Source organism: Anolis sagrei, chromosome 5 (genome assembly GCF_037176765.1).
Source record: "Anolis sagrei isolate rAnoSag1 chromosome 5, rAnoSag1.mat, whole genome shotgun sequence".
Classification (NCBI taxonomy): Eukaryota; Metazoa; Chordata; class Lepidosauria; order Squamata; family Dactyloidae; genus Anolis; species Anolis sagrei.
The window spans coordinates 137,068,190-137,086,000 of NC_090025.1; positions in this window are offsets into that span (position 1 = coordinate 137,068,190).

Here is a 17,811-nt window from a genome sequence, read left to right on the forward strand (position 1 = left end):
ACCCCAAGTTTCGGCGGTGTCCAGGGGAGCATTTGCACAACTAAAACTTGTGCGCCAGTTGCGCCCGTACCTTGGGAAGTCTGACTTGGCCACGGTAGTCCACGCTGTGGTTACATCCCGTATTGACTACTGCAACGCGCTCTACGTGGGGTTGCCCTTGAAGACTGCCCGGAAGCTTCAGATGGTCCAGTGCTCGGCAGCCAGGTTGCTAACGGGAGGGGCACTCAGGGAGCATACCACTCCTCTGTTGAGCCAGCTCCACTGGCTGCCAATCCGCTACCGGGCACAATTCAAGGTGCTGGCTTTAGCCTATAAAGCCCTAAACGGTTCTGGCCCTACTTACCTCTCCGAACGCATCTCCACCTATGAACCGACTAGAACATTAAGATCGTCTGGGGAGGCCCTGCTCTCGATCCCGCCTGCGTCACAGGCGCGTCTGGCGGGGACGAGAGACAGGGGCTTCTCAGTGGTGGCCCCTCGGCTATGGAATGCCTTACCGGTAGACATCAGACAGGCACCTTCGTTGCTGGCGTTTCGGAGAAAGGTCAAGACTTGGCTTTATGAACAAGCGTTTGGTTAAACAGTGCAACTGAACATAGGAAGACGGTAAATGGAACATAGGAATGGCACAAGGATTATGAGAACGGATCTGATTTCACTGAGGTGTTATGTTTGTTTTTGTTAATTGTTGTTGATTGATGTTGTTGATTTTGTTGTTGCATTTGTTGCGCTTTTAACTGCACTGACATTGTTGTAATAACTTGTACCTTGCAAACTGCATTGAGTCGCCTGTTTGGGCTGAAAAATGCGGTATAGAAATAAAGCAAATAATAATAATAATAATAATAATAATAATAATAATAATAATAATAAAATCTAAAATAGCACCTTGTTTATGGGCAACATATCGGACTAAAAGGCCTTGGATACCTTTCAACTCTCATTCTGTAATTCTGTGAAACCACCCGCTAATGAGTACATAATTGACAAAACTTTGTTCTTGCTTTATCAAATATAGAAGGATCATGTTTGGTGCAAGACAAGTCTGCAATGTGGCAACATTTACTTAAGTAGTTTGGGCTAAATTAAAACTTGGCTGAAAAAAAACCAGTTTTTTTTTGTTTTTTAATAAGTAAGACTTCCCACCTTGTAGAACACATTTTCTTTCCTTAAATTAGCCCCTTGGTATTTGATCCTAGAAGAAGCCCAACATTTCACCTGTGAATGGATCAAAGGATCAGCTAGTGTGTGTACACAACATACTCAAGGCTGTGTGTGTTCTGAAGTGGTTCCTTTGAAATTTAATCTTTCTAATAACACTCTTTGATACTCCTGTCAAACAATCAGTATAGACTCTTATTGTAACATGATTTAAATAATAAATAATTGTAATGCATTGAGCACTTTACTGTATAATATATCTTGTACGAAACTGTTTTAAAAAACTACACCATCCTAATGATTTTGATCTTTAAAAATAAAGGGGGGGGGGGGAGAGACAATAAAACATTTTTCCAGGGATTTAGCTGTGAGTATGTAGCTATTGCAGCTAATATGTGACTCTTTGTCTTTCCTTGCTCCAGGATACAATCCTGATCCATACTCATAGTTTGTTAGTACAAGCAGTCTCTGGGGGCATCTACACACTGTAGAATTAACACAGTTTGACACAATTCTGTATGGCATTACTCAATGATAATGATAATCATCTTTTTGGCTTTAGTTATACTTTATATGTGTGATGTATTGGTGAATAATGCATGCAAATCCCAGTAAGGTGGCCTTCTGCAGCTGGCAGATGATAATTTTGTCAGTGCCAATTGTGTTTAAGTGCAGGCCAAGGTCTTTAGGCACTGCACCCAGTGTGCTGATCACCACTGGGACCACCTTGACTGGCTTGTGCCAGAGTCTTTGCAGTTTGATCTTTAAATCCTTATATCGTGTCAGCTTTTCCAGTTGTTTCTCTTCAATCCTGCTGTCACCTGGGATTGCAACATTGTTTTTTTACTTTGTTTTTTAACACCATTGTGAGGTCAGGAGTATTGTGCTCCAAAACTCTGTCTGCCTGAATTTGGAAGTCCCAGAGGAGTTTGACGTGTTTATTCTCTGTAACTTTTTCCAGCTTGTGATCCCACCAGTTCTTTGTTGCAGGCAGATGGTATTGTGGCACAAGTTCCAATGAATTCTCTGAGCAACTGTGTTATGCCTCTGCTTGTAGTCTGTCTGCTTAATCTTCTTGCAGCAGCTGAGGATGTGATCTATTGTTTCCTCTGCTTCCTTGCAGAGTCTACATTTGTGATCTGTCTTCGACTTTTCAATTCTGGCTTGGATGGCATTGGTTCTAATGGCTTGTTCTAGGGCTGCCAGAATCAGGCCCTCCGTCTCCTTTTTCAAAGTTCAATTTGTGAGCCACAGCCATGTTTTTTCTTTGTCAATTTGGCTCTCAATTTTTCCCAGGAACTGTCCATGGAGAGCCTTCTTTTGCCAGTTTTCTCTTCTGCTCTGGATCGTGTTTTTATGGTATTCACTCTTTGTCGTTTGCACTTTAAGCAGTTTTCTACTATTGACTTCCCTCAATGTTGGTTCTTGACTGCTTTTTACATAATCTACCAGTGCATGTTTCCCTTCTTCTTCTTCTTCTTCTTATTATTATTATTATTATTATTATTATTATTATTATTATTTAATTTAAACAGTTCTACAGGCAAAGTAGGAAACCAGTGCACCTCCATGCTATTGCACTACATTTACATTTCCCACTGTTTATTTCCATGACTTGGAAATTAGAATGTTTTTTGGAAATGAATGGGAACTATCCAGTATCTTACTCCTAATTTTCTAAGAGTGATTCACTAACATAGACAAATGTATAAGAATGGATAAAATAAAATATGAGATCTACACAGGTCAGTTATAGAAACACAAATATGGAATGAAAAACTTCTATTTTCCCTGTTTCACTCTTGACATTGTAGTGAATCAGAGAAAGCGAAAGGCTTTCTACAATTCACTTAAGACAGTTATGAAGCTGGGAAATTAAACTGAATCTCAAGGAAAAGGACTGAATGGATCCAAACTCAAAAATGGGACAAAGGCAGATATCAGTGTTGATGATTCTAGTGGATGGCACGAATGCAAGTTATTAATCCCTGCTCTTGTTCCCATGTTTTATTTAGGCAAACCATTGCATTTTATTGCATTCACCAAGTTGGTGTGTGCACTGCTGCCATTGTGCCAAACAAAAGTCTTTAGAGAGTTCAGAAGATAAATGGAAAGGTCACAGAACTATAGTTTTCTTGCACTTAAATCTTCAAAGGCAAGAGGCGGCTAATCACCAGGGATGTAGGCCAGCATAGTATAAAGAGCCCAAAACAGCTTATTCTAAGACAGGTTTAATAATCACAGTATTGAGAAGGTGGGAAGAAGGGGATAGTTGTAAGCTCACAATGGCAAATTGTTGTTAAAGAACAACTCTCAAGGGTACCACATATAAGAAAATCATTACATCAGTAGCTAAAAATGCTAGTCAATATCTGTATATAATAAAATATCTGTATATATCCTACTTTGAAGTTCTGATTTCTAAATTAAGACTTGAGAAAAAGGAAGGACCTGCAGATAATACAATACAAAGGTAGGCTATCAATCTATAGTATAACAATATCTGAAAATAATATTAGTTGAAATAGGGCAGTGCCAATAAGATCATTACACAATGCCATCCACAGACGTGGAGTTACAAAGCATGTAACATATAGGTATGTAGCATGATATCTATCTAGGTATTAAATTAAATATTTCTAAAATAGCCAGTTTTATGGCTTGTCTTGGAACATTTGAAGACCAGGGAATATGTTTCCTTGTTTACTTTTCATATTATTTTATCTGTTTTTTAAATATACTTGAACATTTATTATTGGTTTGCCCATCATTGTGAGCATGTAATTAAAACATGAATACAACTGGAAAAGTGGAACATGACTGGAAATTGGGGGGAGTATATGGAAAGGTATACATATTCTCAAAAGGCCAGTTATGAGTCTTGTCCCTGGTATTTTATGTAGACAGACATGGAAAAGGAGGTCAAAAAAAAGGTTAATTGGTCAAAATTCTCATTTGCAGTATGTCAAATCTAAACCAAAATAAAAATAGCCTTTTCTTAGTCGGGAGTTGAAGAGCCTACTTTTACACAGTTGGCCTCAGTATTTGTTCACAAACTCTGGCATCTGACAGTTACACATTCATAATCCCTCCAAGACTTCCGCTACCACTCTGTTTTCATGGTGAGATAACTTCATTCCACAGCACTTTAGTAACTATAATTAACTGCAAGATTAGGGGAAGAAAGGGCTGCAGGAGAAGATCTGGAGGCTGCTAGCTCTCTAATGCGAGCAAGTTTCTGTTTAGTGTTGCTTGTTTGATTACTGTCAAATGGGAAATGCAGATGTGCTATTCTTTGCATTCTACTTGGTTGTTCACTCTTAGAGTGAAGAAGAATACTCCAGACTCTCATACATTAACATAATTCACTTGAATGACCATGAATTCAAAATGGTTTGGATCCAACAATGACATCCCATGCTTCTCCTTAGAAATAAGGCCCACTGGATTGAATGGAACTTATTCTCACATAAATGTCTATACAGTTGCATCACACTGCTGCCAAAGGCTCCCCAAACTTTCAGAGCAAATGGAAATACAGGAAAGTCTTGCTCTGTGAAATTAAACTCTTTTTCTTTTTATAACTGCATTCTTAAAAGCACAAAATAGATTTTTCCTGTGTTCACTCCTGTTCTATTTAGAGGGTTGGGACATCTGTACAGAGCCAAGATGCTTCTTAATAGCTAGTAGCTCTTAATAAAGCTACTAGCTGTCCCCAAATATGAGTAGATCAATAGGTACCAATCCGATGGGAAGGTAACAGCATTCCATGCAGTCATGCCTGCCACATGACCTTGGAGGTGTCTATGGACAACACCGGCTTTTCAGCTTAGAAATGGAGATGAGCACCAACCCCCACAGTTGGACACGACTGGACTTAATGTCAGGGGAAAACCTTTACCTTTACTAACTTAATTCTTGCAAACTAAAATACTCAAGCATAAATGTTGTCAATATTCACAACTAATGCACTGTCCAGAAATGTTTTTTTTATTTAGACTCCAGAGCAGAATTCTACCCAACAGTGCAAAATGAACATGTTTCTTTTTTCTTGATTTTTTCTTTTTTTGCTATTAATTGCTTTTTCTGCACAGAAAAAAGACAAAGCAGTTAATAACAAAGGAGAAAGGAATCAAAGGGATTAGCTTGTTCCAAGCAGATGGTAACAATGATCCATCTGCTAAAGGAATTAAATGTGCTAACATTAACAACATAAGACACGTGTACATTAACATCACTGGTGATATGAGTGTGTGGTCTATATGTTGTTTAAAAAATCTGTAACAAAATATAGTGCTGTCAAGTGACTAATCTACCTCATTTATTATTTTCTTTTCCATCTCAGTACTTTTCATCCCAGTGGCTTTCCTCTATAATCAGCTAATTCTTTGATTAGAAGATTAAAAACACCCACACCCACAAACCCAGGTTTAGCAGACAAAAAAAAGCTCATATTGTTTTCAGAATAGGGGATTTTCCTCCATCTGCCATCCCAGGAGGTATTCCATAGTTCAATAGGTCAGGAGACAGGTGATCCTGTATTTCCACTGATGGGTTCTACTTGATCAACCTATTGATGATGAGTCAAAAGATCACATCTACAGCAGACTTTATCAAGCTACAATCTAGTACAGATATATTGTACCAAAGCTCCCTTTCTGCTACCTAGGGACAACGAGATACTACAACTAGTATCATCTCTGTGTAAAGGAAAACCAACTTAAAGCATCTTATACTTGATCTCCACTTTCATCCATATTGGCTTGGATCACCGGGAAAAAAACCCAAGCAAATATTAATTTCATTTCATTATTATTTATCCCACATTTTTCACAAATTGGGACCCAAAACAGTTTACAATATATGTATTAGGAATACAGTTTTCTCACCAATGATTTAGTTTTCTCAACAATGTTTAAATTGTTTTTAAAACCACTTTTGATAAGTTTTTTGTTATTGTGTGTGATAATTCAATGAATCACAATGGTGCTGTGGTTTGACTGCCAAGTGAACTAGTACTCTGAAAGACCAGGGTTCAAATCCTCACTTGGCTATTAAAACCCTCTGGGCGACCTTGGGAAAATGGCAGTTTCTCAACCTCAGAAGAAGGCAAAGACGAACTCTGTAAACAAATCTTGCCAAGAAGACCCCATGGTAGATTAGCCTGGGGTCACCATAAGTCAGAAACAACTTGCAAACATAAAACATAAGCACCATATTCAAGGTGGCCATGTGGTTGAAGGTTTATAGGGTCATTATTAACCCACATGATGCAGACCATACTGGGCTGCATCATTTTATTACTGTTAAGAGTAATTGAGGCTTAGTCATTTTTAGAGCAGGAAATACACTTGAATGAGTATGTTTCATTGGGTCTGTTCTACTTACAGCTCAGTCTGAATTCTATCATTCTATTTTGCATAATGTCAGACAATTCTCTATCCTGCCAGTCATGGTCATTTCTAGGTAAACTACTATCTTATAATACAAAATGATTTTACTCCCCCCCCCTTCCCCATGTTATCATTTGATCTGTGTCATTAAATTTGGATGGTCAATACATTTATGATGTAATATTGTGCATATCTGTTAGATATGTGCGATAAATAAAAATGTTTCAAAAGTCATTACAAAATTAGGGGGTGCTGGCATTTCATTTCTAAAGTCCCCTTGTGGGGAGAAGGGTGGGGTAGAAATTTATGAAATAAATAAAATAATATATGAAATATATGAAATATATGAAATAAAGTGTTTCTAAAGTATAGTTAGTAAAACTTTCATTACTATAACAAGAGTAATGAAATTTTGTTACTTTTTTGTTATAGTAATCGTTCAAGTGGAGAAATTTCAAGGGCTCCTTTCTCCCTCATTTGTAAAGCTATTAGGGTGAAATTTGCTACAATGGTAGAACACACCACTGATAGCCCATCAAGTTTCAGAACATTTCACTTATCCATGGATTTTTGGGGAATTTTCAAAGTTTTTATAAACAACATGTTTTAAAAGAAAACTGCAAGAACTATCTCCTTGAATTTTCTATACAATGACATAAGAAATATTCATACAGCTACTAATTTTAGAGATTTTTTTTAAAAAAAAGTTTTGGCAAAAACTTTTTTAAAAAGTTACAACACCTATCTCATTGAATAGCTCTCATATTAACCAAGAGAATTTCCATTTAGGGATTTCATCCCAGCTCAGCAAAGATTTACTTCCTAGGAGTATCACTCAGTCCTCCTCTTTCCAGATTCAACTATTTATTGGAACTCTGGATGGCTGCTGCTATGGAGCGAAAATAGCTCTCCGCTATTCTGATTGGGGCTTTCTAATGCTGAGCAGAATTCTGGGAAATGTAATTTAGGGCAGGGCCTTTTGAATTCTCTGGCATAGGGCTCCTTGCCGTTCCAAACTACATTTCCCAGAATTCTGTGTTTTCTTTCCTAGCAAACTTTGCTTTTTCCCTGCTGCTTCCCTGTCTTAATGGCAAGAGGCCATTAATTAAAAGAGAAAAGGGCAGGCTTTTTGGCTTGGCTTTGCTTCTTTTCACAGAAAATGAAACTGACTTTAAGAGGCTTTTGAGATTCACAAAATGCAAATGAAGTATTTACGGGTACGTTTCAATTCTTAAGTTTTTGCCACAGGCCATGCCTGCATGTTGGATATCGCATCGTAAGTACAAATTTAATGAATTTGATACAACTTACGATGACTAACAAAAAATTTGCACACCCCTAATATTTATACCTATTCCCTCCTTCAATGAACTGGTGGCTAAGTACACAGCACCTCCCCCTTCCCCCTTTTCTTCCTCCCAACAATCTTGAAGATAGTCAAAGAAAATGTTAGTGACTGGCCCTAGGTCACCCTAGAGAGCTGTACAGATGAGCAAGGATTTTTTTTGGTAAAGCTCTAGGGACTACTACAGCTTACTGGCTCAGAACAAATTAACTGCTCCATGCTTTGGGAATTCATTAGCCTTTCCTGGGAACTGAGCTCCTCCTCCTTGATGTGTTGACATCACACCAGTCATCTGTCAAAAATATTTAGGCAGGGATCATTTCCTAGTTGGCAGTTCTATGCCTGGGGTTGAAAAGTTAGAGCTGTACAGGCTGGTCTTTTGAATCTGCTTCCTTTTCTATTAATAAAAGGTTTCAGTTGCCCAGTGTGCTTACTTACTCCCCCTTTACTGTAAGTCTCTCTAGTTCTGAAAAAGTCATCAAACCAGCATTTCAAAGTACTCAAGCTAAAGTAAAATAAAAGTGTAGCTCTATAGCATACACACAAAACATAGGCTTTTAAACAGCGATCCCTTTTTTTTTCAGTACATGCTTTCTGCTTCCATTGCATGATTCAGTATCAATCTGGCAGGCAGTCTAACATGTTCCAAGGGGCTGCTTTTAAACAATACTCAGCTCAGGCCAAGCTACTTTATGAGCCATCATCTTTTAAGAATCCTATTAAGCAATACTGACAGGAAAAATATCATTTTATTTATTACAGAAGAGATTGTTGTGACATTTTAAATTCTGGGATCAGCAATAAAGTCAGTGAAACACTTAAGGCTACAATCCTCTCTCAGGAGTGAGTCCCACTGAACTCAGCATACCCTCCAATTGTCTCCATTTGATAGATACCATCCCAATTATTCCTCTGCTATCCCACTTTTCCAGCTGCTTTTAAAATATTCTGCTCTTTTGCCTCCTTTCCCCTTTGTTCTTACTTTACTTCAATAGTTTTAAACTGAGTCCGAATTCAAAAAGCAGTTTGCATTCAATTAATGCAACAAAGGGAAGAAGAAAGGACCAGAAGGAATCTTACCCTTCCAGTCAGCTCAGCCAAAAAACAACTGTTGCAGATTTTCCTAATTTGTGTGTTTTTTTCTCTTTAGTAACTTTAACCACCTTGACCACACACTGATGCTGCTTGGCCACATATGCCTTGTTTTGGAGGGTATAATTCAATGAAACACATACCTTTGTAGATATATTTAGAATTGCCCTGTACGTTTTCCTTCAGATCTCCTTTACAGATCAGTGACATTCTGCATAGTTTAAATGCACTCAAGGCACCAGATCCCATTTGATCTTGCAGGTCAACCCTGCTTAGTACTTGGATGGGAGACTGCCAAAGAATACCAGATGCTGTAGATTATCTTTCAGAGGCAGAAGTGACCAAACCACTTCTGAGTATTCCTCACTTAAGAAAACACTATGAAATTGTAAATGCAAGAACTATATGTGTGTGTGTATGAATGTTTTGAAACCAAATATAGTAGACAGACCTGTAAAATAGTACTTTTTTTGATGGGCCACAGTGTACTTGTCACAAGAATCATGACAAGAACTGATGACTGCTGGAAAGGCCAAAAAATAATTTGATCCATAATGGCCATCCAGATTGCCCCATAGAAGAAAGATAAGTATAAAATGAACCCAAGCTCTGCAAGAGCCCTCTCAACGAGGCCTTCTCTAAACCCTATCTATTTCAGAAGACATCTTTCTGCTCCTTCAGAGAAACAGTGGATATGATTTACACTTGATGAAACCTTCAAAAAAAAGTGGGGAACCAAATCAACCTTGTTCATAGTGTTCTTCAAACTTGCAAAGGCTTTTGATGTCATCTCATAATGCTTTCTGAGCCATCCTCTTGAAAATCAGATGCACCTGGAATGACAGCAGACTAACAACTTTGCAACATGACCGCCAGAGGTACTCCACTTTATTGAGAGGCTGGTGTGTGTATGTGTGGAGGGAACTCAGCACCCAATGCCCCACATCGCCCCACTCCAGTTGAGGGCAATCAGATGGGGGAAAGCATGGAGCACATGTGGAGTGTGCGTCTTCCCCCACATGGCAATACGGGAGCCTCCCTGTGTTGCCCTGGCAGCAGCATGCACTGGCTCCACCATCCTTTTTCACATAAGGAGCCATGCTGGTATCGGCTGATGGGAGCCGATGGGCTCCGTGGGTGGCCTGGCCTAAACTTTCACATGCCACCAATCTTACCCCATGAGAAGAGGTCATATATGATAAACGGCTCTGTCCGTAGTCATTGGCAATAATTAGTACCTCCAAGGAGCTCAAAATAAGAGCAGGAGTTCACCTGGCTACATATAAACCAAGGAGAAGTGTGGGCCTTTGCTAACTTCCCAAATTCGGTGATGGGGGCGAGCCATGATCTTGTTGGAGCCGCTCAAAGGATTTCAGCTCCCTAGATGAATCACCATTGAAGGGAAGAAAGAAGGAGATACATGCATGCACATAATCATGTGCAGCTGTTTTCATTTAACTGCAGTCTTGGACAGCAACAGCTCCCAAAGTTACCCATTTAAAGTGGGATCAGGGTCAAACAGGAATGCATTATTGCCCCACCATTATATTTCTATCTTTATCACTATGATTCTATTTCTTGTTGACTGGAAGCTTCCCACCTGTGTTGAAATCACCTATCAGACAGAGGACAAGCTCCTTAACCTCAGCAGAATGAAAGGCAAAAATAAAATAACAACCACTTTAGAAGAACCTTAACAGCTGAAGCTGTTCAATAATTGAACCAGCTGTTTCAGGAAGTTGCGGAGTAAACTCTTCTTCACTTCTCTTCTTCAAATATATGGGAAGTGCAGGGGAAAAATTCCTGGTTTATTTTTTTAGCAAGTTCTTCCCAGAATTCATAAATATGTTCATAATCAAAGATCCACCCAAAGTAAAAGTGTTCTTGCCATACATAATAATAATATAATAATAAAACTTTATTTGTACCCTGCCACGATCTCCCCAAGGGACTTGGTGTGGTTTACATGAGGCCAAGCCCACAATACATCAGTAAAAACAATAACAACAGTAATACAAAACAATAAAATAAAACTTCTAAACAGAAAATAAGCAGTAAACATTAACAATAACACAACAACATTTTAAAAACTATGGCTGGGCCAAATGTAATAATTAAAATTTAAAATAATGCTGAGCATCAAGGGAATCACTGGCCACATAGTGAAGCTGATGAGGAAACACAAAATACAAACCATCTACAGACTCACTCACTAAGAAAATTCAACAAATGCTGAATTCAGCAAAGGACAAGAGGGATCCTCTCACCTCTGCAGGAGTCTACCATATACCATGCAGCTATGGACAAGTCTACATAGGGACCACCAAATGCAGCATTGCCCAGACAAGAATCAAAGAACATGAAAGGCACTGCAGACTACTTCAACCAGAGAAGTCAGCCATAGCAGAGCACCTGATGAACCAACCATATTATTTGAGAACACAGAAATGTTGGACCACTCTAACAACCACCATGTCAGGCTACACAGAGAAGCCATTGAAATTCACAAGCATATGGGCAATTTCAACAGACAGGAGGAAACCACAAAAATGAACAAAATCTGGCAACCAGTATTAAAAAAACTCTAAAATTATAACAGTAAATATAAACAAAACTCAAACACAGGGGAACTCCAGAAAATAGAGTTTGGGATGAGATGACCACCTTCTTATTCACATCCATATAATTCTAGAAATGAGCAACAGATACAGCTATTTCCTTGACAATATAGCTTGAGAGGACCTCTTTACAGCTATGCTGTACAATCTGAATTCCTGTTCTTCTAATAATGATAGGTTTAGATGCGCCCTAAATATTCTCTTGCTTCTTGCCTTTTAATTATTCACTTAACTATGCCTTATATTTTCCAACTCCATTAGTCTCTTCTCATCCCGTCAGTTCCTCAAAAAGTTCCTGCAATTTGGGGGGGAGGGTGAGGGGGAAATGTTTGAGTGAAACTGTGAACACTAGAAGATGGAACACAACACTGAGTGTATTTTATTTGAACAATGGCAACTAGCCTTAGTACATTTCAGAGCAACATTGGTGGAGGGAATAAAGCTACTTGCTATAAATAAAGCTGCTATGACAGTTTAAGTTCAGTGTTCAGCAACACGATCTATTTAAATATTAAAGGCTCCGGTCTAATGTTCAGTATGCTTTCAGTAAACCCCACTGAGCATTGGAAGACCTAGTTTGCAGTAAAAACGTAGTCTTCAGTAACAAAACCTCTTAACAATGGAGTTCCTTTTTACAATCTCTCTCCCCCCCCCCCCCCCCCCCCAGTCATCAGATTTTCCTCCTTGTCTTCTGTCTACCTGGAAGCATTTTAGCAGCAGAACTGCTGAAGCAATGGTGAAGAAAAACAGAAAAATGCATGTTTTCAGTGTTGGATTGCAATGGTCTGTCTTCAATAAATAATCAAATAAAGCTTGAGCAGGGGAAAATTGGATTTCTTTCTAGCTTATTCTATAGTAGGATGCATCTACATGTGCAAGGTTTATCTAATGTCTTTACTTCATTTCACATAAACTTATTATTGGTTTTTTTGGGGAGGGTGGGGAGTTTGCTGAACTGCTTTTCTTATTTGGTACAGAAACCTAGCATTATTTCTAGATTATTTTTGCCTCTAGTACCCATTTTTATTAAACAGTTAATGCCCAAGAAATCATGTTAATTGAGGTATACCTTTCTTTATTATTTCATATGTGCTTTGAAGCTCAGTAACTATTATGTCAGTGGTTCTCAACCTAGGGGTCCCCAGGTGTTTTGGCCCACAACTCCCAGAAATCCCAGCCAGTTTACCTGGTGTTAGGATTTCTGGGAGTTGAAAGCCAAAACATCTGGAGACCCACAGGTTGAGAAACACTGCATTATGTGGTTAGCTTTCCCAATAGAAATATTCCAATATAAATGTATATTTATACATACATTTAGTTCAGTCCTGTCTACTTTGATTAGTGATAGCGCTTCAAGAGAAAGACCTTCTCAGCTTTGTTATCAGGAATATTTTAAATGATAAAATATTTGTATAAAATCCTGTTTTCCAAGGAATGGCGTAGAATTACATTTGTTCCAGCACTTTATTTAACCTGAGGCGGGCAACTGTCACAAGTTTGGGGCTATATCACCCCCTCCCCCCCCCAGGAAACTTTGCAGGGCTAAATTCCCAAATTCAGCCCTGCAAATGTTTTTAAAATTATTTTTCTCTCTCCTCCCATTTCTATATGAGTGTAGCCATACCAAGTAACAGTATTTTACTTTGTTGGTTCTCCCTGGGTCTTTTAAGGCCAACTGAGGCTTTCTTCTAACTGAAAATAACCCAGAAGTCCATTTCTATCTCAGACTACCATTTTTAATATCAACAGGAACAAATGTTGATATAGAAAAAAATATTTATAATATTAATTTTAAAAGCATCAGACCATGATTCCACTACCTGCCAAAGGAGCAGGCTGAGAGTCTGCTGACCAGTGTGCCCCCACTAGACCAGATCAACACACAAACCAAGTTTGAAGGCAACAGGAACAGAGCTTTGTTACTTTCAGACCTAGGAGGATGTCTGATACAGAGTTTGCACTTAAAAGGATCAGACATAAAGCATACAGAACAGTATAAGATATTTTATTCTCTTTGACAGCCATTCAAAGTCCCTGCGCCCTCCCCCGATTGGTCAGAAACCATCCCAGCTTCTGTTGGTTGGAAATCCTCATGATGTCAAAGGTGAATGGAGTCTCCTCCATGGCAGGAAAAATGAAAAGCTGTCATTTGTCAGTTTGAAATAAGAGTCATTTGGAAGGTCCACTCTGGAAAAGAAGTGGATCAGAAAAATGTGTTTTGGGCATTCTGTAAAACAGCCCATGATGAATTATTGACCAAGTCCAGTTTGCACAAAAGCAGACACAATGAGTTGTTATGTAGATACAGATAGTTCAATGTAAAGCATATAGATTTCATCTATAAGGTGCTGATACCCTGATGGCAGCACAACTCCAGATTCTCCCTGGAGATTGAAAACGTATGATGATTATGATGATGATGATGAAAACTTTATTTATAACACGCCCTCTCTTCCCAAAAGGACTCAAGGTGGCTTACAAAGACAAAAACAAAATAGAGATAAACAGCAGTAAAAAAAATAAAACAAGCAATTAAAATTCACAAATAACACAGTAATTGCTAAAACAAGTAATACGTTTGATAAATAACATAGTGAATTAAAAATGAAAAATAAAAACATTGTTGTGCGATGAGTTAAGGCAATAGAATTAGCCTTTCTGATTAGCATTGTCTCCTCCTGATAGACCCACCAAACAGAAGGTGGAGAGCCAGAAAAACCCTGCAGGGACCCACACAAGCATGATATATTGTTTAATTTTTTACCAAAAGACAAGCACTGGACTGTACAGTATAAGCACAGATATGATTCCCCATTCTAGCGCACCTTAGTTAATGTGTTGTCGATGGCTTTCATGGCTGGAATCACTGAGTTGCTGTGAGTTTTCCCAGACTGTATGGCTATGTTCCAGAGGCATATACTGCTGACGTTTCACCCACATATATGGCAGGCATCCCCAGAGGTTGTGAGGTCTATTGGAAACTAGACAAGTGAGGCTTATATATCTCACAGATATATAAACCCCTCTTGCCTAGCAAATCAGCACCTTAGTTATTTTTAATATATTATTATTTATTATATTTATAGCCTGCTTTATCTACAACATATATGTGGGGGACCTGAAGGGTTATAGCCCTGTAAATATGATAAATGATTTTTTAAGAACATAGTTCAGAGCTAAACTCCTTTACTTATGGACTTTTTGTCTGGGATTAGTGGGCACGCATTTCCTCTTCAGTTCCCCTCAGGTGTTATATTTGTGAAAGGTTAACTAATCCCATTTGGAATGTGTGGTTTCTTGACCAGACTGTTGAAAATAAAGTCTATTGCAGGCCGGGAGAATGCTATTGTTTCGATATTGCAAAACTTCATAATATGTAAAAAATATAATACAATTCATATTTGATTTTGGAATCTGTGTTGAGTTTAGTTTTGGGGAATGTGGTCGGTTTTTTTACAACACTTTTTCATGATTATTAAACAGGCAATAAAGAGATATCTCCATTCTATGATTGTAGAATGTGCCCCCCCCCCCAAGTTGCTGGACTGCAATTCCCATTATCCTTCACAAGGGCTGTAGTGATTGTAGATTATGGGGTGTGTACTGTAGAACAATAACTGCAGGACAGTCATATGTTTTCCACTACTAGTTTAAATATTTGAACCTTTGACCTTCCTGTTTTTAAATGAGCCCACTTTACTTCATAAAGTCAAAGATAAATGCAATGCGAAGTGAGTTATTTTTCAGCTACTTCCAAAGAGCTAGAGCTAGGATGAGAACATTCTGTATTATGATCAAACACCTTTAGTTTCAATACTAATAGAACCACTGAATGTGTTTGCAGACCAATTTTTACCTCTAGTCTTTCCAGAGTTATTTTTACTAAGCTATATAAGCACATTGGAAAAGTCTTGTTGTCGATGATATATGCCTTCAAGTCAACTCTGACTTTTGAAGATGTCTTCAGAGGTGGTTTGGCATTGCCTTCATTTTGAAAGATCTTGACGTGTCTAAGATCATCCAGTGCATGGCAGAGTCTTCCTGAATCCAACACTTATACATCACAAGGGCTTTCACAATAGTAGCTATGACACTATTAAGGACAAAGCAAATCTGATAAAGTACTGCAACACAGGTATGAATATGCTTCTAATAACCATGTTAGGGAAACATGAAAAAAACACATCAATAGTAGTTTCTCAAAGACCTATGTTTTATTTTTTCCACTGAAATGTGTCACTTAGATATTTGTGAACAGATTGAAGCTCAAGTGAACAAGAATGGCATTTCACTTGTTTACTAAGCATGGCCTTTAAAAGCAATGAACACAGTAGCGGACTGGCCAGGGTGACAGCTTGCTCAATGGCAAGTGGGGTCCCTTAAAATTTAAACAATATGTTAAAAATGATAATGATCATTTAGTAACTCAAAAATATAATAGAAGTGTATTTATTTACCGTATTTATTGATTGATTGATGTACTATATTTAAACCCCACTCTTCTCAGCCCAAAGGGGACTCAGAGCAGCTTACAGATTATGGCAAAATTCAATGCCACATTGGTCATATAAATAATACATATAACATTTCAAATTATAAAACAATTAAAACATATAAATGCAATAAAACAGATTAAAAACATAGTGCTGAGTCCCACGTTCATTATTTTAGTACTACATTCAAACCAGAATATCACACTACTCCCTAAAGGCCTGACTGCAAAGCCAGGTCTTTAACTTTTTCTAAAGACCAGGAGGGAAGGGGCCAGTCTGATCTCACTGGGAAGGCGCAGTCTCTCATCCCCACCAGTCGCACGTGCAAAGGGGATGAGATTGAGAGTAGGGCCTCCCCAGTAGATCTTAAGGCTTTAACTGGCTCATAAAGGGAGATACATAAAGGTAAGTTGGACCAGAACCATTTAGGTTTTTATCGGCCAAAGCCAGCACTTTGAATTGAGCCTGCTAGCAAACTCAAAGCCCGTGGAGATTTTTTTTGTCGTGTCAGGAGTGACTGTGAGAGAATTGGCCGTCTGCAAGGATGTTGCCCAGGGGACGCCTGGATGATTTGATGTTTTTATCATCCTTGTGGGAGGCTTCTCTCATGTCCCCGCATGAGGAGCTGGAGCTGATAGAGGGAGCTCATCCACCTCTCCCTGGATTTGAACCTGCGACCTGTCGGTCTTCAGTCCTGCCGGCACAGGGGTTTAACCCACTGCGCCACCGGGGGCTCCTGCCCGTGGAGATGATGTAACACGGCTCTAGTGAGAAATCTGGCTGCCGCCCATTAGACTACTTGGAGCTTCTCTACAGTCTTCAAAGGCAGCCCCATGCAGAGGACATTGCAGTAATCTATTAGAGATGTAACAAGACCGTGGACCACCGTGGCCAAGTCTGTCTTCTCAAGGTACGGGCACAGCTGGCGCACAAGTTTTAATTGTGCAAAAACACCTCTGGTCACCGCCGAAACCTATTCCAATATTATTAATGCATACAACTAAAATTTACATTGTATTACTATTTTAATTTTTTAAAATCATCTTTCAGTGATACTTTAAATTTAGGAATGTAAAAATAAATCTGAAAAAATAATTCTAATTTGGCTTCTGTGAGGCCAACACATACATTATATAGGCTTGGATCATTATTATTTCTTATCAAAATTAAATGATAGCCTTATTGTAGTGGGTTGGTCTCCTCTGTCTCCTGGCAACCAATATTTTTGGACCTAGCATGCCACCAAATGTAGACACCTCAAACTTTTAAATATGACAAATCTTTAAAATATCCCTTAGCACAAGGGGAAAGAATGAGTTCTAAAATAAACAAAACCCTATAGATCAGCTATGTAAAGACCTGATAACAGGTCCCTGAAAATATATAATAAGTTTCTGGTAAAGTTGCAGAACCTTATTCATTGTCCAAATCTATGTGTATACTTCCAATCCACCCACCCTCCTTCCCGATTTGGTGATTCTCCATGCTAGCTCAAATGACTTTAGGAAGCTCATCTCAAATTGAAAACCACTCTCTCCCTCCACCCTTTGGCTCCTGCAATTACAATTTCCCTTGTTTTATAGAGATGTTTTATGCAGATGTTTCCCTGATGAACAGAGCTGTGAAAAGATCTGAACCGAGCAGCAGTGCCGTTCATTTTGAAACTGGAGACGGTCCTAATACAGAAGGAGTGTGAGGGAAAGTGCAAA